Here is a 19,453-nt window from a genome sequence, read left to right as displayed (position 1 = left end):
TGCCCTTGCCACAGGCCACGGTCTGGTGGATTTCTGTGGCCTTTGCACCAGCTGCTTCCTAACTTGACCCTGTGAACTGATCCAATTTGACTCTGACCAAGTAAAACCCCTACTTCTGACCTCCTGCCTCCCTCCCCTGAGACTCCCAGTCTTCCTGCCCCAGCCCTCTGTCTTCCTCCGCACAGCAGGCCCCATGGTGCACAGGGCTCAGATAGAGGAGCCTGCCGGGTGACCAGTCGCCCTGGCTTGTCTGGGGCTGAGGTGTTTCCAGGGTGCAGGACTTTGGGTGCTAAACCAGGGTGGGCCCAGACACAGCAGGGTGTTTGGTCATCCTAAGGTCCCTCCAGCCCCACTGCCTGGCCTGCTGCCATCTTTTCTTCCTCACCAGCCTTCTGTGGGAAACCAGCTTGTGCGTTTTTCTGCGTGGATCGGCTGTGTCCTCCCTGACGGGAGCGTGGAGCCTGAATCTGTTCACAGGGAACCCTTGTGCCCAGTAGTGCCCGCATGAGAGGTGTTTGCGGGGTGAAGGATGAGAGCATGGACGCAGACATGGGCCTGGCTTGTGCCCTCTCTGGCCTCAGGTTCCCAGCTGTACCACCCAGGGGGTCTCTCCCACCCAGGGCCCCCAAACCTCAGCAAGCTGAAGAGGAAGGAGCACACCCATGGGCCTGGGGACATGCGGGTACCCGGCTCCAGGGTGGGTAGGGCTTGCAGCAGGGGCGTCGTGGGGCTGGGGGAGAGCCGAATGTCACAGTCCTCACCTTCTTCACTTGAAGGCCATTTCTGGGCCAGGCCTTTGGTCCAGACCCGGGCTTGGGGGCGTCCAGAGCGATGGCACCACTGCCAAGCCCCGCTCCCCTCCCACCCCCGGGAACAGATGGCCCCAGCCTGGGCGGGCGGCAGAGACGGGGCTGGCATTTGTGTGTGTGTATGGTTTTTTAAAAATCTGACACATTTTTGTCACGTCTTGGTGCTTCAGAACAGTAAAGGAGGCGGGAGTGTGAAGAATGTTTTAACTCGCAACTTTGTAACAGTTCCAGTTTCTGCAGGCCTCCCCCCTCCCCCAAGCCCCCACAGAGTAGCTTCAGAGCCCATCTGTTCCCGAATTCCTGCTCCCTGCCCCCACGCCATCCTGCCCCCACACCATCCTGCCCCCACACCCATCAGGCCATCCCTCCATCCCTCCATCCCGGTCACAGGGGAGAGGAAGCAGCTCAGAACCCCAGGAGGGCCGGGGAGTGGACGTGGTGGCTCTGCTCCTAGACCCAGCCTGGTCCCAGATCTGCTGTGTGACCATATGCAGCTCCTGACCCTGTCTGGGCCCATGTAAGTGCTCCTGAGGAGTCACTTAGGGGTCGCTGACTCTGATGCTTATGGAAATGTTGCTTGGTCGGTTGGTTTTTGGTGAGAGGGGTTAGGAGTGGGGAGAATATGTGAGGGATTGAGGCAGAGAAGTTTTGGGGTTCACAGCTTCGGGGAGAATGACCCCAAGGTGGTGGAAGGGAGCTGCATTCATGAAGCCAGGCTAAGTGGATCCCAGCCTTTACTCCTCTTGGGTTTGGGACTTGGGTGCCTCTCCAGCGCCCCCATGCCACCTAACCCACCCACAGTGCTTCTTTGAAGGTGACCCAGGGCTGACTGAGGTGTGGGGCAGCTGCTCCAGGACCGGGTGCCAGGAGAAGCCCCGCAGCCCCAGAGACTAGACAGCCCTCCAATGCCATGCTCTGCTTGTCTGCCCCGCAGGCCTCGGCAAACGAAGCAGAGTGGGTGCCAGGCCCTAGAAGAGTTGCTTCTCAACCGCCAGCCCTGCTGTCCCCAAGCCTGCCTGGCACCAGCTTCCATTTCATTAATCACAGAAATGCCAACTGGCCTGGAAAACTAGAGTTTATGCAGCAGGCTGGTAGGAAATGGCGTGGTCCCAAGGGGCAGATAGGGGCAGTACCCCAGGGGTGCGGTGCCACAAGGGCCCACCCCCTCTTTTCATAGCTCTGAAAGCAGGGCACCAGGGCCAAGGCGAAGGACCCAGCCTCCCCATCCTGCTCCCTGTCCCTTTATACCCAGCAGGGAGTTCCCAAGGGCCAGGGCGAAGATCAGGAGCAAAGGCAGAGGGAAGGGGTGGGGAGAGGGAGCCCCACATCTGACTGGCCCCCTCTGTTCTGCCTTTAGGACGCCAGATCCCATGAACCCCCTTGTAGCTGAGACAGCTCCTGAGTGACTCACCCCCCCTGCCCCTGCACCCTAGGGTGCTTAGAGAAATCCCCCCATCCCTGCAGGTGGAGTCAGCTGTTCAGGAGGGGGACTCTGGCCAGGGCAGCCAAAGAAACCAGCGCGTGGCCCCTTCTGCACCCCAGACTGCAGGACGGCTGAGTCAGCGGCACGAACCTCCTTGCCAGATGGGCGCGGGGCGGCCGCGGGGGGCGGGGCGGTTGCCATGAGAACCCCGAGCTGGCATTTCCTCTTTTGGGGCGGCTGCAGCAGACTACGCAGGCAGTGTAGGCTTCTGAATCCCATTTTCCTGTGTTTTTTAGGAAGGGAAAAAGGGCAGGGGAAGGCGGTGGGAAAGGCGAGGAGGGAGAGATGGAGGCAGACGCTGGGAGGCGGGGCTGTGCGGGCATCTCCTGGAGACCTCGGCTCCCCATGCCCCCCAGAGCCCAGCCCTGGGGCCTGGGGTCCTCTCTGAGCCTTGTCCAGGCCTTAGGTAAACCTCTTCCTTAAAGCACCCAACCTGTGTCCTGCCTGAGGTTGTAAGTTGACTTAAACCTTCATCTTGTTGGTTCCTTCCCTGCTCTCTGTCCCCTGGACAGGTGCACAGAGCAGAAGACATGGACCCTGCCTCAGCCCCCCCCCCAGGGGTACATCCTAGCTTGAGGGCACCCCAGACTCCCTGGGCCGCGATAGCTGGCAGTGGGCCTTGACGCTGCAGGGCGGGCTGCAGGGAGGAACTGAACAGGGCCAAGAGGGGCTTGAGGCTTGGGAGGAGGTGGGGAGCTGAATAGAGGGGACTCTTTCCACCCCTCTGGTCTGGGAGTGCTGAGAACACAGACGTGGGGACAGGCTGGGTGAATCTGGCAGATGAGCTCCGGCTCCGTGTCCTGTGCAGTGGGGCAGGTAGCACCCGCCCGAGGCTTCCCGGGGCGCGCACATGTGCTGAGGGCGGAGTAGATGGCACTAAATGGCAGCTGCCGCTGGTGTGGTCACCAAGGATGTAGCCCGGTGTTAGCCGGGCAGGGAGGGTGGATGTGGTCCCGGGCTGGAGGAAGCATATCCTGAGCAGGGGTTGGTGGAGGGACCCAGCTTGCGTGCTCTGGGGAGGCGGTCTTGTGGCGAGGAGCTGGAGAGGCAGCTGACAGTGAGGGCCTGGGGCGAGGCACAGAAGCAGCCTGGCCCTCCGGCTCTGCCTGGGCAGCCCTATTGCAGAGCTGCTCACTGACTCTCCTCCCCCAACTCCTCTTGGGGGGCTCACCTGCTCTGTCTGGGGCGGCCAGCCTTCCTCCTTGGGGAAACCTTGCCAGTCCTTTAGGAGATGGGGTTCTTCAGCCAGGAGGCCAGAAGTGTGACCCTAGCTCCCCTAGAACTTCCTGACCTGTGACCCTGGGCAGCCCTTGCTCTCCCGACCCCCGCGTGGTGGGGTTATAGGTGACCGTCCTCCCATCCCCCGTGGGCCAAGCCTAGCTTCCTTAGGAGGAGTCTGGAGAGAGCAGAGGGAAGTCTGGCTTACTCCAGGGAGCATGTGGGCAGGGAGTGCGGAGAGCAAGGCCACTCCGCTCCGGGTGTAACCTCCATGGGTGACGGAACCCAGGAGCAAGTCCTGGGTGGTGAGATCGTTGCATCTCATTTCACTCTGACAGTAAGTGGGGACGTAGCATTATTCCCTGGTGACCAGAAGGACAGAGGCTCAGGGCAGGAAGTGAGTTGCCAAGGTCACCCAGAGGGAGTAGCAGAGCCAGGATTAGAGCCCAGATCGCCTAGTTCTGGGTCCCTTTCGTGACCCCTCGGCCTCTTTCCTCTGACCTCTTGCCCCTGTCCAGCATTGGCGGGAGGCGGGGGGAAGGGTTGTCCCCACACTGAGTGGCAAACAAGCAGAAGTGGGTGCTGAGCACCAGCCCCCACTGACTGGCATCTGACCACGTCTAGCCAAGCCCGGGGCACCACAGAACCCCAGCTTGGGAAGAATCGGTCTTGGCCTTAGGTAGATTGAGACTCACTCTCAACTTTGCCACTTACTGTGCTTCCCCAAACGTTACGGACCCTCCCTGAGCCTCCGTCTCCTTATCCAGACGGAACACTGTGGCATGGAGGCAGGCAGACTAGCAGGATTTGCTGCAATAACATAACAACCAACTTCAAACATCTCGGAGATTTAAACGAACTTAGGGGCCTCTCTTGTCCCAGGTGCAGTGGGGTTGGGGGGCTGTTCCTTACTGTGACTCCGCACCCCAGGCCACCATCTCCACATCTGTGCCTACACACTAGGGTGGCAGGAAGCCCCGGCCCAGGCGGCACGGACTCGGCTTCCTCCTGTGAGTGGCGCAGGATCTTCCACTAACAGTTCGTGGGCTAGAGCAAGTCACGTGGCCACAGCCAACCTCAGAGGGCCAGGGGAGTGCAGTTCCTCAGCCCATGCCTGGAGGATGGGAGAGAGGTGGGGTCTTCGCAGGCACGCCTGCTGATGCCCACAGGGCTGCCCCACAGGCGCCGTAAGCACCCTGTGCTAAGGGAGCGGCGAGCTTGGCACACAGACGCGCCTAGTAAATGTTAGCTCCCCTCTCACCCCAACTCCTGGGAGATCCAATCCCCTGTCCTTTCCTGACTGACCCCCACCATCAGGTGGAACAGCCCCCCCCAATGGAGAAGACACTTGCTTCTGGCACACAGAGGGGTGGTGACACCCCTAGAGGCACACAGCAGCTGAGGCAAGACAAGCAGGCAGATGCCCACACTCCCAGCTGAGCGTCCTTCCCCAGTGTGTCTTTTCAGAAATGCAAAAAGGCAGCAGGGACCAGCATTACCTTGACTTTATTAAGGGCTTCACAAGACCCAGATCAAATTTCACCTCCTGCAATTGAACAAGAAATTCAGTTCGCTGCAACAGATGTGCTGTCTGATGCCAAGGAGGCCCAGGATAGTCTAGGTGGCCCACCTGGCGGGGGACTCCACCTCTCACTCCTCAGCTCCCTTTCACTCTCAGAAAGGTGGCATCCTCCCTGGTAGCAGACTATGGGCCTGCCCGAGGTCCAGGATGAGTCCCAGGTGAGTAACCGAGGTCTGGAGGAAGGGACGGTAGGTGGGGCAATGACTCTGGACTTGGGCCTAGGAGACTGGGGCAAGTCCCTTTCCCTCTTTGGCCCTCAGTGCCCCCCAGTTTAAGAGCTTGGCCCAGGTCCGCATCCCCACTTCTGACATCAGGGTTCTGGCAGCTTCCTTACCAACCAGCATTTTTTCCTCTCCAAAGTGGGAGAGAAGGCCTAATCCAGCCATCTACCCCTCCCCGTACATTCCCTGGACCAGGATTGGACCCTAACCTCCCTGCCCCCCACCCCATGCACTCCATAGTAGCTCAGTCAGGAGGAGGCAGACCAGGAAATACCAGGGCACACGTGCTCCAGGGAGGCTCATGGTTTATAGGCCAGGCGGGTCTTAGGTTGATTGCAATTTTCTGCCCTCTCTCTTGTGAGCTTGCCAGGAATGACCCAGGGGTGGAGTAATCCAGGAGGACTCCCAGGTGAAGGGGGCACTGATTGGAGCTGGACACTGAGCTGGCTGGGTAGGCAGGGAGGGAAGCAGGTGCCAGGGAGAGAATACGGGAACAGTGGTTGAGGGGAGAGTGCCTGGAGTGGGTGTGAGGGACAGTCGTCACTTGGAGGATAAATTGATGTGGGAAAATGTAACTTCCTCGTTCTAGCAACACACACACACAACACACACATATGCACCCCCCCCCACACACACACACGCACCCACGTGTTGCTTTCCCAGCAGCAGCTGCAGGCAGGATGTTGGGGTTGTTGGGGAAGACAGAAGAACTGTCAGTGGAGACTTGACAGTGCAGAGCGGGGGTGCTGCCGGCAGACCTGGGCGCTGCGAGAGGCCTCCTTGCACTCTGAATCTGTGACAGCAGCAAGAGGAGCAGTAACTCTACGGGTACGGTCGTTACTGAAGTGCTGGGTGTCCATGTCTGAGTCCATCCCCCCAGTGCTCTGTGAGGGACGCGCTGCCCCATTGATTCCTTGCTTCCCAGAGAAGGCAAAACAGTGGGCCAGAGGCCGCTGGTCCGTGAGGCGTGCTCAGGCCATTGGACTGCGGGGGCCTCAGTGCCCGCTTCTCCAGCGTCATTTGGGCTTTCATGGAGAGCGTCCTGGTCGGTCCACAGAGCGGGGTTTTGAGAGAAACGGATGAGAAACGGGTCCTAGATGCCCCCTCTCTGGCTCTCCTTGATGTCTCTAGAGTTTGAGGGGTCTGAGGGCCGCACTCGCTTGGTCTTTAGCTCCGAGTCCCCAAGGGCCTGACAAACCCAGAGATTCAAAGCCCCCAAGCCCCAGATGAGTGCAGAGCCCTTTCCCTGGAAGCGAGAGCACGGCGGCGGCTGCTTCCCCGGATGAAGGCGAAGGCGCCAGCCGCCAGCCTGCCTCCGGGTCTCTCGCCATTGCTGGGGCTGCTCAGCCAGCAAGGACTCTCGAGCGCGTGTTTGTTCTGCCTCTGAAGCTGTTTGGAAGCGTGACTTCGAGGGGCACACGCTCCAGAACCATCCCCCGGCAAGCTGAAGCCTGGCTTGAAATCCAGCCGCCCGGGTGCGGGGACACTCTCTGGGGGGAAACTGGCCGAGACCCGGCACAGCTTGGCTCCAGCGCGGGTTTCGTCGTCTGGCCCTGGAAGGCACCGTTCGCGTGTTTCCGGGTTCGGGTGACCACGAGCCCTGGGCAGGTGCTGTTCGGTTGGCCTCCTTGGCCAGCGACATGCTCATTTGCATTTTAGGTTGGTTCGGTTTCTCTAGCAGCTTAGCGTTTTCGATTCCAGCCTGCAAATTGTAGAGAGGTGTCAGCTGCCTCCTCAGAGCTTCCGTGGAGCTTTCTGAAGACTGTTCATTCAGTTGTCTGTCATTCATTCATTTGTTCAAAGAAATATTTCTTGAGTGTCAGGCACTAGGGATACACAGGGAAAGAGGCGGCAAACTCCCAGCTACCTCCTCACGAACGGAGGCCTCCGTCTCCCCCCGTGCCGTTTCCACCAACAGCAGCCTCTCCTCTCTGTGCACACCCAGATGCGTGGATCTTCCGTAGCCACTTCTTTGCAGTCGGGATTTTCCTTCTCCGCAAGCTCCTGCCTGGCCTCGCTGCTGAAGCCACCGCTAAAGTCTATAAAATACCCACTTGCCCTCTATCCGTGCAGGCTTGGGGCAGCTTGGGAGAGCCGCCGGCTTCCACACAGGACCCTGTCGTTCCCACGCCCAGACCCACCACCCACGCCCCCACCTCCTTCTGCAGCCACCCGCGGGGCTCTTTTGCCACTTCCCACAACCCTTCGGCCCCGCCTACCTCCATCTCTGTCCTCAGGCCTGTCTACCTTCAGAACCAGCTTCTGGCCTGGCCCCTCCGCTGGCAACTCCAGTCTGCCCTCCTCCAAACCTGGGTGGCTTCTAGAAGAGGCCCCAGACAAGGTCCTGCCTGGACGGGACCCCGCCAGTCCTCTGGGCTCTTCTGAGTTAACCCACTCCGCTCAGCCCAGACATACCTGCGGGGTCCAGGCTGCCCCCTGCCAGATGCCCAGGGTTGCTATGGTGACTGTCTGCCTGTCTTCCCTGTGTGGAAAAATAGCGAAAAATAATAGCAAAGACTGTTTTATTCTGGGTCCCACCTGGGAGCCGTTTAAGCCTCCCCACTTCTTTTGACACGTAATAATTTTTTTCTGCTTTTAAGATGATCCTGAAATCTCACTTCCTCTTCTTCCCCCTCATTTCAAATCTCTGTGCGGAGTCGCTGAGAGCCTCAGGTCTTAAAAACAGATCCTCGCACAGATGCGCCCTTGGCGCACGTGCTTACAAGCCACGGACCCAGCACGGCGGCCTCCCCGGGGCCTCTCCGTCAGCAGAACAGCCCCCGGGGCTGGGCCTCCTCCACCCGACATGGCACACCCCTTCACAGTTTGCAAAGCCCGTTCATGGTGGAGCTCAGGTGGGAACCACGGGTGGCCTCATGACCTGCCCCCCTGTTGTCACGTGAGAAGCCTCAGGCTTGGGATGTCAGGTACACTAGCCAGGTGGAGCGGGGCTTCCTGACGCTCTAGTTCTGGTTCGGTAGCCAACGCCCCGAGATGATGGTGTTGGCTGTGGAAGGATCCCCACTACTCACCCTCCTTCCGCCCTTGGCAGGGCATCCTTTGCCTGGTGGTGAGCAGAGTTGGCAACCTGGGGACTCAGGGAGGCAGCCATGGAAGGGCAGTCTGATACAGGGTCCAGCTCACCACACTGGGTTCCCAAAGCCCCTCCTAGCCCCCTGGGTTCCCTTGGTTTCTGTCCTCCAGCTAGAGACCTTCCTGGCCGCCTCTGAGCCCCAGCAGACCAGGCTCTCTAGTCTGGCCCTCTGCCTGGGCAGCCACCGTAACCGCCCCCAGCTGCTCTCTGCACCCATCCCTCCTCCAAGAGCCTTCTCACCTTCCCACAGGGCACCCTGAGGTCTCTGTTCTCCTTGTGACCTGGTGGAGCCAGTCCCACTTTCTCCATTGTGACTTCCCTCTTTGAGGTCAGCCCACATTGGAAGGCACCGCATGCGCGTCGCCCTCACACATTACCTTCGTACCACACGCTACCATGGACCTCACGCGTGCGCTTCCAGCAGCAAGACATTTTCCAGAATGTCTTCTGTCTTACCAAAGAATGGACATCCATGGAACACAGGCATCACCGCCTACCATGTTTGCTTTAAGGTCATGACCATTTCAATGGGCCTCACGTTAGCCTAGAACATTCCCATTCACTCGAACATTCACCTGGCCAGCTCTGGGTTTGCAGAGACTGCAGACTGCTGTCCTCCCTTCCTCCGATCAGGGTTCAGATGAGCTCCCTGAGCTTGCAGGACTGGAGGGCACTCCTTGGAGGTATCTTGAGTCAGTTCCCTAAATTTGGAATTGGGTTTCCACAGCTCAAAACCTGCAGTGATACATGTAAAACTCTGAGCCTCCAGCCACACAGGGTGCACCCATGTATGCACGACTTGGGGGCCACTAGGTGTGGAGTGGCAGGTTTAAGGCCCAGGCCTGACCCCGGTGGTTCCCTCTGGCGATCCTTTGGCTTCAGGGTATAGCAGACAGATCCCAGAGGAGCAGGGCTTGCCAAGATCTCCAGCCCTGGGGTGAGTGAGGGATGACCTTTGAGAAGGGGGTATGGATGGCTTAGCGTGGTCCAGGGTAGGGGGTTCCAGTCGCCCCTTTCTTAGCAGGGTCCCTGAGACTGAGCCAGGCCTGGTCTTGACCTCAGGAATCAGGATGGGCTCAGGATCAATCTGGGTCTCCCTGTGCTCTTTAATGATCTCTTGGCAACAGCAGTCAATGTGGGAGTAGAGCCCAGCGTTGGAATAAACATGTAGACAAATGGAGGTTCAGATCTTACTTCCGCTTTCTAATACTCTGGGTGGCTGGGAGGATGCGGCAGGCAGAATGGCCATGAACAAGGCTGTAGGGTGGACATTCCAGCTCTGCTGGGCCAGTTGCATGACCTTGGGCTTGTGATTTCTCTTCTTTGAGCCTCAGTCTCTCCTCTGTAAAACAGGACAGTGACGCATCTGCCTCGTCAGCTCGCTTGCACCTACCGTAGCGGCCAGCAGCAAGTGTCCACTAAGTGCGGGCCTTGTGGCTAATGTTAACATTGCCCCTCTTACTCTATCTGGGGGAGCTTGGTGCTCAGTCTTCTCATCTGTAAAATGGGGTTGTGATGGCACCGAGGGCCTCAGTTTCCCACCTGACACCAAAGTCCTCCCCACTCACCACCCCGTCTCCCCCAGGTGTGTGCCACTGCCCTGTCTTTCATGGATACCTCAGCGCAGATAGCCCACAGGGAGGCAGGAAGGAAATATGTATCTTGCAGTCTGTCCGTCATTTAGCAATGGTGGCATCAGTTTTCATAGAGAAGGGGAATCTGCAAAGTAGTCAAAAAATATTTCCTCTGTGACTCCAGCAGCCCAGCTGTTCTCTTTCAAAAAAAGTGCTGAGGGCTGAAAATAAAATAAAGGAACAATGATAGAAAGACACAAGGAAAGGAGGAGGGAGGGAGGACAGGGAAGGACAGAGCAGACAGGGAAGCGTAGGGCCTCGGGCACGGTGGCCAAGAGGACGGACCTTGTGCCGGGGCCTGCCCTGGGCTGCCTGGAACAGCATCCTGCCAGGCTGTCATGACCGTGGCTCCTGCTCTGAGCCGCCAGCTGCCATGTGCCCAGCAAACCTGGGTTTAGAGGCAGCGCTGATGGAAGCACAGGGATTGAGTTTGTGGGTGCCCCTACTCAACCCTAGGGAGCCCTTGGCTTTTTAAACAGTGGCTTCTCAGTGAGTTCAACATTGGTCTCAGTATTGGGGGAGGCAGAAGTTGGGGAGAAATTTGCTTGGTCCCTGAGCCCACAATGGCAATTGTGGCCAGTCTGTGACCCTGTACAGACCTCACTGTGCCCAGCCTCTGCACCATCATGCCTACTGTTCCTTCCTCCTACAATGTCCATTCCTGCTTTCAGGATCCTCCTACTCCTGCAAGACTACCTCCCTCAGGGAACCCCCAGACTCCCCCCACCACCTTGCCTCTTCTCCTCCCACTCTCATGAGCTGGGCCTCCCCCTCTGGCAGCCATACCGAGACCCTCTCTCAGTTCTGGCTTCCTCGTGCTTTCTGGCAGGGGCAGTGCAGCCCAGGGACCATCGCAGGGCCTGGGCTGAGGGCCTCCAAGGGCCTGGGTCCCAGCAGGCCATCCCCTTTATCTCAGACGCCCACCAAGAAGGTCACTAGGGATACTGCCCCCTCCCCCGCCTTCAGTGTCAGTGCCTGTAAAATAGGCAGTTCTAAGGACCCCCCCCCAGGCGTAGCCAACCTGGAGCCTCCTTGCATCACACCCTCAAGCTGCAGTGGACACTGGGGTGCCAGCCCCAGCCCTGTCATTAGCTTCGCTGTGACCCAGGCAAGTTACTGTGCCTCTGTTTCTCCTCTAAATTGGGGACACCATAGAGCCTTCCCCAAAGAGCTTTTAAAAGTGGAACAAGTTACTGCCTAGCTATAAATGGCCCTGATGTCCGGCGTGGAGTAAACAGCAGTATGTGTTAGGTCTGTGGTGGGGCCTGCCTCCTGCTGGACCCGTTTAGGGGGGCGCACCCAGCCCCATCACTCGTTGCCATCAAGTCCCTGCCCTCGCGGGGCCCCTGGATACAGAGACTGCTGATGGGGTGTTGGACCGTGGGCACAGAGATGGCAGAACAGTCAGGCAGACTCGGCGTGGGGAGATGCCTGGACCAGGGGTCACCCTCACACCTTGACCTGAATGTGGCTTTACACTCTGCAGCGTGGGCCCGGGAGACAGGGCTGGCTGGCCTCTGCCAGGCCCACCTGGAAGTGCGGGGCCCAGGTTCCTGCCCATGCTCCACCTGCTCATTGATTTGTGACCTGTGTGGAGGGCACGGGGCGGGGGGGGGGTATGGAGGGGGAGGGTAGGGCAGGGAAAGAGCACCACTGACTGAGCCTCGTCTGTTCTCACAGCCTTCCGCCCTTCCCTTCCGTTCCCCACTCAGCAGTCTTGGTTGCCATGGCAGCCGGGAAGCAGGACTCGTGATGGGCGGAGCCAAGTGTGCCCGTGTATGCCCAGGTGGGCGGGGCCTCTGTACACACCCCATGCCCTCCTGCAAGTGTGGGCTTAGTGGGCAGGGGGCCTTGGCGCCTCACAGACTGGTCTTCCTGGGCTGGCTGACGTCCGCTGGCGTGCAGGCTGCTGCGGGGGCACAGTGCCTTTAGACTCAGGCTGGCAGGGTCTGCCCCTCGCCCCCACGGGGCTCATGCTGGAGACCCTCACACCCTGCTCACGGCACTGACCTGGCTTCGTGGTGCGGGCAGGACAGGCGGAGCCATTTCAATATGGGGAAGGGGAAACTGAGGCCCGCTCGTGCACTCATTCGTCTGACGCGCCTCGGGGGCTGACCTTCCCAGGAGGCCTCCTCGTCCACGCCTGAGAAGGCTGGCTAGTGTCTGCCACGGGGCGGCTAGCAGCACGGTGTTGCGCTTGGCTTCTCTCTACCTTCTCTACCAGGGCTGAGGGCTGGCTGAGGAAAGCCTGCCAGCCTCCCCAAGGTGGGTCTGGAGCCAGCTCTGGGCGGGGAGGGAGAGGGCAGGCAGTCAGATGGTGCAACATGTGTACAGGGATGCGACTGGGGCTGTTGAGGAGGCAGCCCGTGTTCGTGCATCGGGGACCAGCCCCCCTGGAGTGGGGGGGGCGAGCACGTAGTTCTGAATTTGTTCAAGACGCGTCCCACACTTCAGACATTAGCTGGCATTTATCTTTAGCCATGAAATGTGCCAGACCCCTCCCCCCACCCCGGCATGCTAACTAAATGTGAACATTCCCTGCCAAGTTCACGAGTGAAGAGAGAGCGGGCACTGGTAGAGTGAGTGGTGACAGGTTCTCCTCTCTGCCTTCCGCTTGGGTGACTGGGAGGGACGCTGAAAGGAGCAGCCCCTCCACCACCCCCTGTAGTGCATCCTGGCGACGCACTCTGGCCCCTGCTTCCTGGGGTCTGATGTATGAAGCTTTTGCAGGCTGGCTGACCAGAGCTCCCTCTTTTCAGACCCCTCAGTCCCCTGATTTGGGGAACGGGCTGGGGGTTCTCCACTCTGCTCTCTGGGGAGGACATGGAAGTTCCAGGGGATGGGGGAAGGAGGTCTACGATCTGTGAGTCACTGGGAAATTTCCCAGGGCACACAGGCCTTCTCCCCACCTACCTGATGAGCCACCCTGACAGCGCAGGTATTTATGGCTGGTTTTCACGCCCCAGCAGGTGTTGTGAACACACTGCGTCTGAGTGTATGTGCCCATGTTTTGCTTTGAGAGTGTGGGTGCCCTCCTGTTGTCTGAGGCCTTCCAGAACTTTCCAACCCAGGCTGCTAGCTCAAGGCACGTCACTTACCCCACAGAGAGGATTCCTCCAGGGGTCTCCAACCAACCCCCAACCTCAGTGTCCATCCCTGGGGCCATTGCGGGCTGCAGGTTCTGGCATCACCCAGGCAAGTCCCTCACCTCCTTCTGCATGGATTGCTGGAGGGATGGGGCAGCCAGTTCAGTGCTTCATCTGTCAACTTGAGGAGTGGCCAGTGAGAAGTCGGCCTGGCCTCAGCCTGCCCTGGCCCGGCCCTGCTCAGTGCAGGGTGCATGGCTGGGTGTCTCTTGCCCTCTTTGAGTTACTTCCACTTGCACCAGTGCCAGCCACATTTCTGAGGAACAGAGATGCCAATGGCAGGTGGGGGCCCTGGAGAAGCAAGTAGATGGTAAGGTCTGTCCTGGGACCCCTGGAACCAGGGGACCCCCCCCACTCACCCAACTGCCTCCAGGCTCTGATCAGTCCTGTTTCAGGGGCTGGGCTTCTAGAGCAACTTGGGTAGAGAGGGAGTGGAGAGGGAGGACACAGGCCAGATACCCCCACATGGCCGCTCCCCACTCACTCCCCCTACTCTCCTCGCCACCCCCCAACAGCTGGAGCCCTGAGTGGAGCTTGGGTTTTCTGTCTGTAGCCTGATGGGCCTTGGGAGTGAGGGAGAGGTAGGGAGCCCTGCTCAGGACACCAGAGGCTGATGAGACACACCAGAGGCAACACCTCCACGTGGCTGTGACGCCACAGTCTGCAGCACAGCACAGTTACAGCAATAGCAGGTGGAAGACTCGATGCACACGCACAACCAGACTTGTGAGCCCAAAGCTCACCCTGCAGGGGAGGACCGTGCCCAGGCCCTCCCTGTTCCTGCGGCTCTGAATGAAGGTGCTCACTTATCCTCAGGGCTCTCTGGAGCAGGGCAGGGACTTGCCCAGGTGCTCTGCGCAGAGGGGCCATGTCCCAGAAGGCTCTCTTGCTCATCACATTTACCTGTTTGCAGGCAAATCATCCTGCAGCACAATCCAATACTGAGGGTGCTAGGTGGGGAGACGGAAGCCCAGGAAGCCTGCTGGGGGCAGCAGCAGGCATCAGGAGGGATGCCCCTGTTCCCTGTTCTCTTGGCTTGCTGCCTTTGGCCCAGAGCTGTGGCTCTACTCTGGGCACACACTTGTAACAATGGCCCTGGGGGGAGCACCTTTGGTACCGCCCTGTCCCTGACCCCCTGCTGGGGCTGGGGGTTGGCACGCCTAAGAGAGGCAGGAAGTGGGCACAGGCCCATGTGACTGGGAGATGTCCCAGAAATTCTGGGCCTTTGGCTCCTGGACTTTCCTCCCTGCGTACCTGCCTTCTGCATGGCTCTCCCAGCCTCTGGCGCCTGCCTTGTGACCGGACTGTCACTGACGACCCCATCGGGTCTGGGCGAGATAAGGGAGGAGAGAGCACCCTTCTCACCTCTGAGTTCCCTCAGCTCCTCTTCTCCCCCCACTGCCCTCCTGGACAGTCTTGCTCTGCCACCCGGCCTTCCTGCTCCCTATTCCTCTCAGCTCCCAGCACCATCCAGGGGGCCAGTTGGGCCCTCCTGTCACCCGCCCTGGGGTCGGCTGCCTTTCTCTCCCCTGACCCTCTGAGAGCAGAGTCAGGGAGAGAGATGGAGACAGAAAGTGATGGCACTTTGAGGGGTCCGGAAGGGGCTAATGCTGATCTCTGGGGGCCATAACCTAAGCTGACTAGCCCCAGAAGTGCTCCCCGCGCCCAGTTCTCTGGAGCAGCCGGTGGCCACACCGCTGACCTGTGTGCCAGCTCTTCAGTGTGATGCAGGCTTGTTCCAGCTCCCCCACATGGGACCGCTGTGAGCCTGGGCAGAAGATGTCCCCTCTTGTGCTGGGGGTAAAGGGTAGGTGTCGAGGGGCCCAAAGTGAGCACCCCGGCCCAAGAAACCGTCCCTCCAAGATGCCTCTTTCCCTCTGATCAGACCACCTGACCCCAGCCGCCGCCCCCGTGGGCAGATGATGGACAGGCAGGCGCCGAGTGCTCAGAGCTCCCGGGCAGGAGGACCCCTGGGAATGTCCCTGCACGGTGACTGTCAGAACACTCCTTCCGACCATCACAGACGCTGAGCGAGAGGTGGCCTGAGGCCAGCCGCTGGGGGAGGGGCGGGAGGCCTGGGCTCCAGGCTCAGCGCTGACTTGCTGCGTGGCCTTGGTCCATTCTGGTGCTCTCTGTGCATCTGCGACATCGCTCCAGCAATCTGCGAAACACAGCGGTCCGCCAGGGCTGCATAAGATAAGATAAGGGGTGCAGAGAGGACCTCCAGAGGAGAGGCTCAGCCTGAAGTGCCACTGATAAGAACTTGCAGGATGCCCTTGCCCCTGGGAGGAGGATCCTCTTACAGAACGAACATCCTGGTGGTTTCAGGCCTGGGGAAGTAACCTGTCTGCTGCCCAGAATGAGGGGGCAGGCCGAGCTCTGCTCCCCGTGTGACCTCAGGCAAGTTAGGGGGTGATCTGGTCACCTTTCCAGGATCAGGCTGGGGACAGGGCTGCCTTCTGAGGCCTGCATTGCTTCCTATGGGCCCGTGTGGCCCTTGGCAGAGCAGAGCCCGTCAGGGGCACCCAAGGGACCAGTCGGGCTGTCTGCTCCACCTCTTGGAAGGGGGCCTCTCAGAGACAGACCCCTAGCTGGAGAGAGTGGGTTCTAGCGCTTCAACACTGAGGAGCCAAAATGCCAGCGCTCCTGGCCACCCCTCTCCCACCCCACTCCCTGGGGAGCTCCCTGAGGGTGGGGGTGGCCTGTGTGTGGTGAAGCCTTGGATGGGCCAAGCTCTGGCAGCTGGACACCTTCACTCATCAGCTGTCTCTCCTTTCCTACTAATGTCCTGGCTTCGGCCTTAATGGACCGTAAACGGAGCCTGGCAAAGGGAAGCCTCATTAGGCCTGATCTGATTAGGAGCCCCTGCGAGATTGGGGGTGGATGAGGGAGGTGGAGGGAGCACCACATGCACGAGGGCCTCTTGTGCACCAGGAACATCACATGCAGTGCCTTAGGCCCCTCTCCAGGATCTAGACAGGACTGCCCCCAGGTAGCACGAATGAAAAGCAGCTCAGAGAGGGTGGGTGGTCACGCGGCCAGCAAGTGACTCTGCTGGGGGCTACCCCATGTGTATCTACCTCCAGCTTCTAGTTTGTGCCAGTACCCCAGCCGGCCTCAGCTCATCAGAATGGGCAGGACCTCATGGCAGGTTTGTGGGGTCTCTGCTTGCACATCCCTGTGTGGGCAACTCACAGTCCCTTTCTCACTCTGAACCTCTGGACCCCTCCCACCCAGCACCACCAGAATCATAGTGGGTCATGTTGGGGGGGAGTGTGTGGACTATAGCAGCCCATCTCCAGCCTTTCTCCACACCTACCCCTCATCCATCTCCCTCTGCAACCAGGGAGGGTGTGGGGGGCCCTGCAATGCAGGCGGAAGCCGCCCCTTCCATAGTCTTAGCTAACAAGCTGTTTATGGGTGTGACATGACACCTGCTTTCTTCTTTATAACTTCAATAACTTATGGGCATATTAGCGGCCAGGCGGCTGCCCTGGGTCCCAGCCGGGACTGGCGATGCATCCTGGTGCCTCTGCCCATGTTTACTCTCTCCCACCATCAATTATTAAGGATCTTCATTTTTGCACATAATTACATGTACCGTTACAGTTCCTACTCCCTGCTCTTAATTCCTCTGGAGAGGGGCCTGGCCTGCCCTCCAGGGCTGAACTGGCCTGGGGACTCAGGTGACAGGCGGACGCCTACCCAAGAGGGAGACGGTAGCAGCCTCAGCCGCTCTCAGCTCAGCTCGACCGGCCTTGGCCCGTCCAGGCCTGCCTCGGGGCCACTCCCCACCACCCCAGGATTGGCCTTTGCATCTATGATTGATCCTTCCGGTGGCACATCACCCCCACCTGCCATCTGGTTGACTCCTACTCAGCCTTTGGGTGACAGTTCAGCCGTCAGCACATGGTCGCCTCTCCTTGCCCCCCGGTGCCGCTGTGTGTGCCAGCGCTCCCCATGCTCCCCTCACCTCGGCCTGGACGGCCCTGCACACCAGACCCTGGGTTCCTCGGGGTCACAGAGAAAGCTGTAGCAAATGTTTATGAAGTGAATGAATGAGTGAATGAATCAATGAATGGGTGCATGGGGCCTCTCCTGCCCCCCTCCCACCGCAGTAAGTGCACTGAAGCACCCGCCCTTCCCCCAGGAAGCCTGCTAGAGTGCTCCAGCCTCGAATGCCTCCCCTCCTCCCAGCTCCTCCAGACCCTTCTGGCTGGGCTGAGCCCTCCCAGGAAGGCAGCAAGGCCTGGGTCCTCCATCTGTGCCCCCAGCACTGACAGAGGGCAGGCCAGGATGGATGGAGGGTGAATCCTGCAGTCTCAGCTCTGCTGTGCTCACCTTCCCTGATCCTCTGTCCTCGTCGGCTACATGGGGGTGATAATAGTTCCTTCTTTACCAGCTTGTGGGGAAACTTACATGAGATCATTTACAAGAGTATCTGACGTGGGACCGAGCGTGTCACAGGTGCTCCTGTGCTATTCCTTAACCTCAGCCATTGTCTGTCTGTGAACTGAGTCAATGTAAAATTCAACCAACCTGAATTGTGTTGAATTGAATCATCTTATTCACACATTCTCTTGTCTACACCTCCTTGTTTTTAATCTACCCTGCTATGTAGCTGTCCCCAGACATGGCTCATGGTGAGCTCTGCAAATATTTGAAAGTGATAAATCAAGACTTTCCTGGTATCTCAATCCATACCCATAAAGGGGGGCAGGTAGAATTCTCCTGTGCTATAGAAGAATAGACTGAAGTCAAAGAGGTAATGCCGCCTCCCCGTAATTAGTGGCAGAGTGAACAGCCATGTCCTGGCCTTCTACTGGTCTTGAAAGTCCAGGAATATCTCCCTGGGAAAGTTTGCCTCAGTTTCCTCATCTGCAAGAGATAATACTAGAATGGACCCCATGGGTTGTTGAAAGGATTAGACAGGTGACTTACAACTACTGTGCCTGCTCTTGGGGAGCACTTGGAATATAGGATTCAGGATAGATCTGACTATACCACCTCTCCTTCCTCTCTCCCCAGAGCTAATACTGGCCTGGAATTGGTGGTGTTCACTCTCATGCATGTTTTTATGCTTTTTCTATATATGTAGATATTCATATACATTTGTTGTTTTTTTTTTTCATACAGTTTATAGGGTATGGGACTGATTCTTAAACCTTGTATAAAATGTTATCGTCTTCTACATAACTTTGTTTTCCCCTCACCGTTGTGTTTCTGATTTCAGCCATGCTGATATTTGTGGCCACAGTGTGTACTGTTCAGGGCTGCATAGTGCTCCACCACACACATTCTGTTCAGGCCCCCTCCAGCCGATGGGAAGTCAGGGCATTTCCAGTTCTTCACTGTTATAACAAACATTCCTGTACTTGTCTTCTGTGACTGTTTCTCCAGAGTATGTACCCAGGGGGGCGCTGTCGGGTTCTAGGGCATGCGTCATTTCCATCTCACTAGATACCCACCGAGTTCTGTCCACTCCTACTCCTGACCAGCAGCAGGTGCCTGCCGGCTTCAACTCAATTTCACCTCCATGTTGGGAGAAAGGAGTTTTTATGCCCAGTTTACAGATGGAGTATGTATTTGTTATCTACTGCTGTATGACATCGCCCCCAAACTTAGTGGCTTAAACAAACATTACCTTGTATTTCTGTGGGTCAGGGATCCAGGGGAGGCATACCTGGGTTCTTGTGGTCCGGGGGCTCTGAGGGCTGTGGTCTAGGTGTCTACCAGAGCATCAGGCTTCTCAAGGCAGGACTTAGGGAAGCTCTGCCCCCTGGCTTGCTGCTATAGCTCTTGGCGGTCTTGGCCTCAACCCTGTGGGATGTTAGTGGTTCTTTTCCATACAGGCTGGTCAACAAGGTGGCTCGAGATGTGGAAACTGGTCTCCTTCATAGCAAATAAGCAAATGAGAGAGGAAGGGTCCCCAAGATGGCAGTCACAGGCTTAGTAACCCAATCAGAAGTGGTATTCCATCACTTCTGCCATGTCAGAATGAGTCCATTAGTCCCCTCAAGTGGAGGGGGTACCTGAGGGGCACCAGAAGGCAGGGGATACCAGGAATCATCTTAGGGGTTGCCTTTCACAGGACAGCTGACACTCAGAGAGGTGAAGTGATTTGCCCCGGGTCACACAGCGGTTAGAGATGGAGCCAGGACTAGAACTCAAGACTGCCTGGCTCCAAAGCTTCCGAGCCGCCGCACTGCCTGTGACTGAAGTTAATAACAGGTTCTGGCTTAAGTTAATAAACAAGTCTCCTGCAC

The 19,453-nt window shown here is 58.4% G+C and overlaps 1 protein-coding gene and 1 long non-coding RNA gene across 2 annotated transcripts in view; one reads left to right on the top strand and one right to left on the bottom strand.

Annotated features, from left to right (window-relative positions):
• LINGO1 (leucine rich repeat and Ig domain containing 1) overlaps positions 1–19,453 on the top strand; it is a 73,424-nt gene that overhangs the window by 30,314 nt on the left and 23,657 nt on the right. The window lies entirely within an intron of this gene.
• Positions 7,539–11,740, bottom strand: LOC119238399 (uncharacterized). The gene is made up of 6 exons (XR_005123568.2): positions 11,700–11,740; positions 10,025–10,126; positions 9,602–9,749; positions 8,983–9,142; positions 7,729–7,795; positions 7,539–7,633 (listed from the first exon to the last, which is right to left on the bottom strand). It is a non-coding gene; the product is annotated as an uncharacterized LOC119238399 (long non-coding RNA).

The sequence above is a fragment of the Talpa occidentalis genome, unplaced genomic scaffold (genome assembly GCF_014898055.3).
Source record: "Talpa occidentalis isolate TD23 unplaced genomic scaffold, MPIMG_talOcc4v2.1 talOcc4.11, whole genome shotgun sequence".
Taxonomy (NCBI): domain Eukaryota; kingdom Metazoa; phylum Chordata; class Mammalia; order Eulipotyphla; family Talpidae; genus Talpa; species Talpa occidentalis.
Note: the sequence above shows the minus strand (reverse complement) of the source record. Positions and strands in the feature narration are given on the sequence as shown.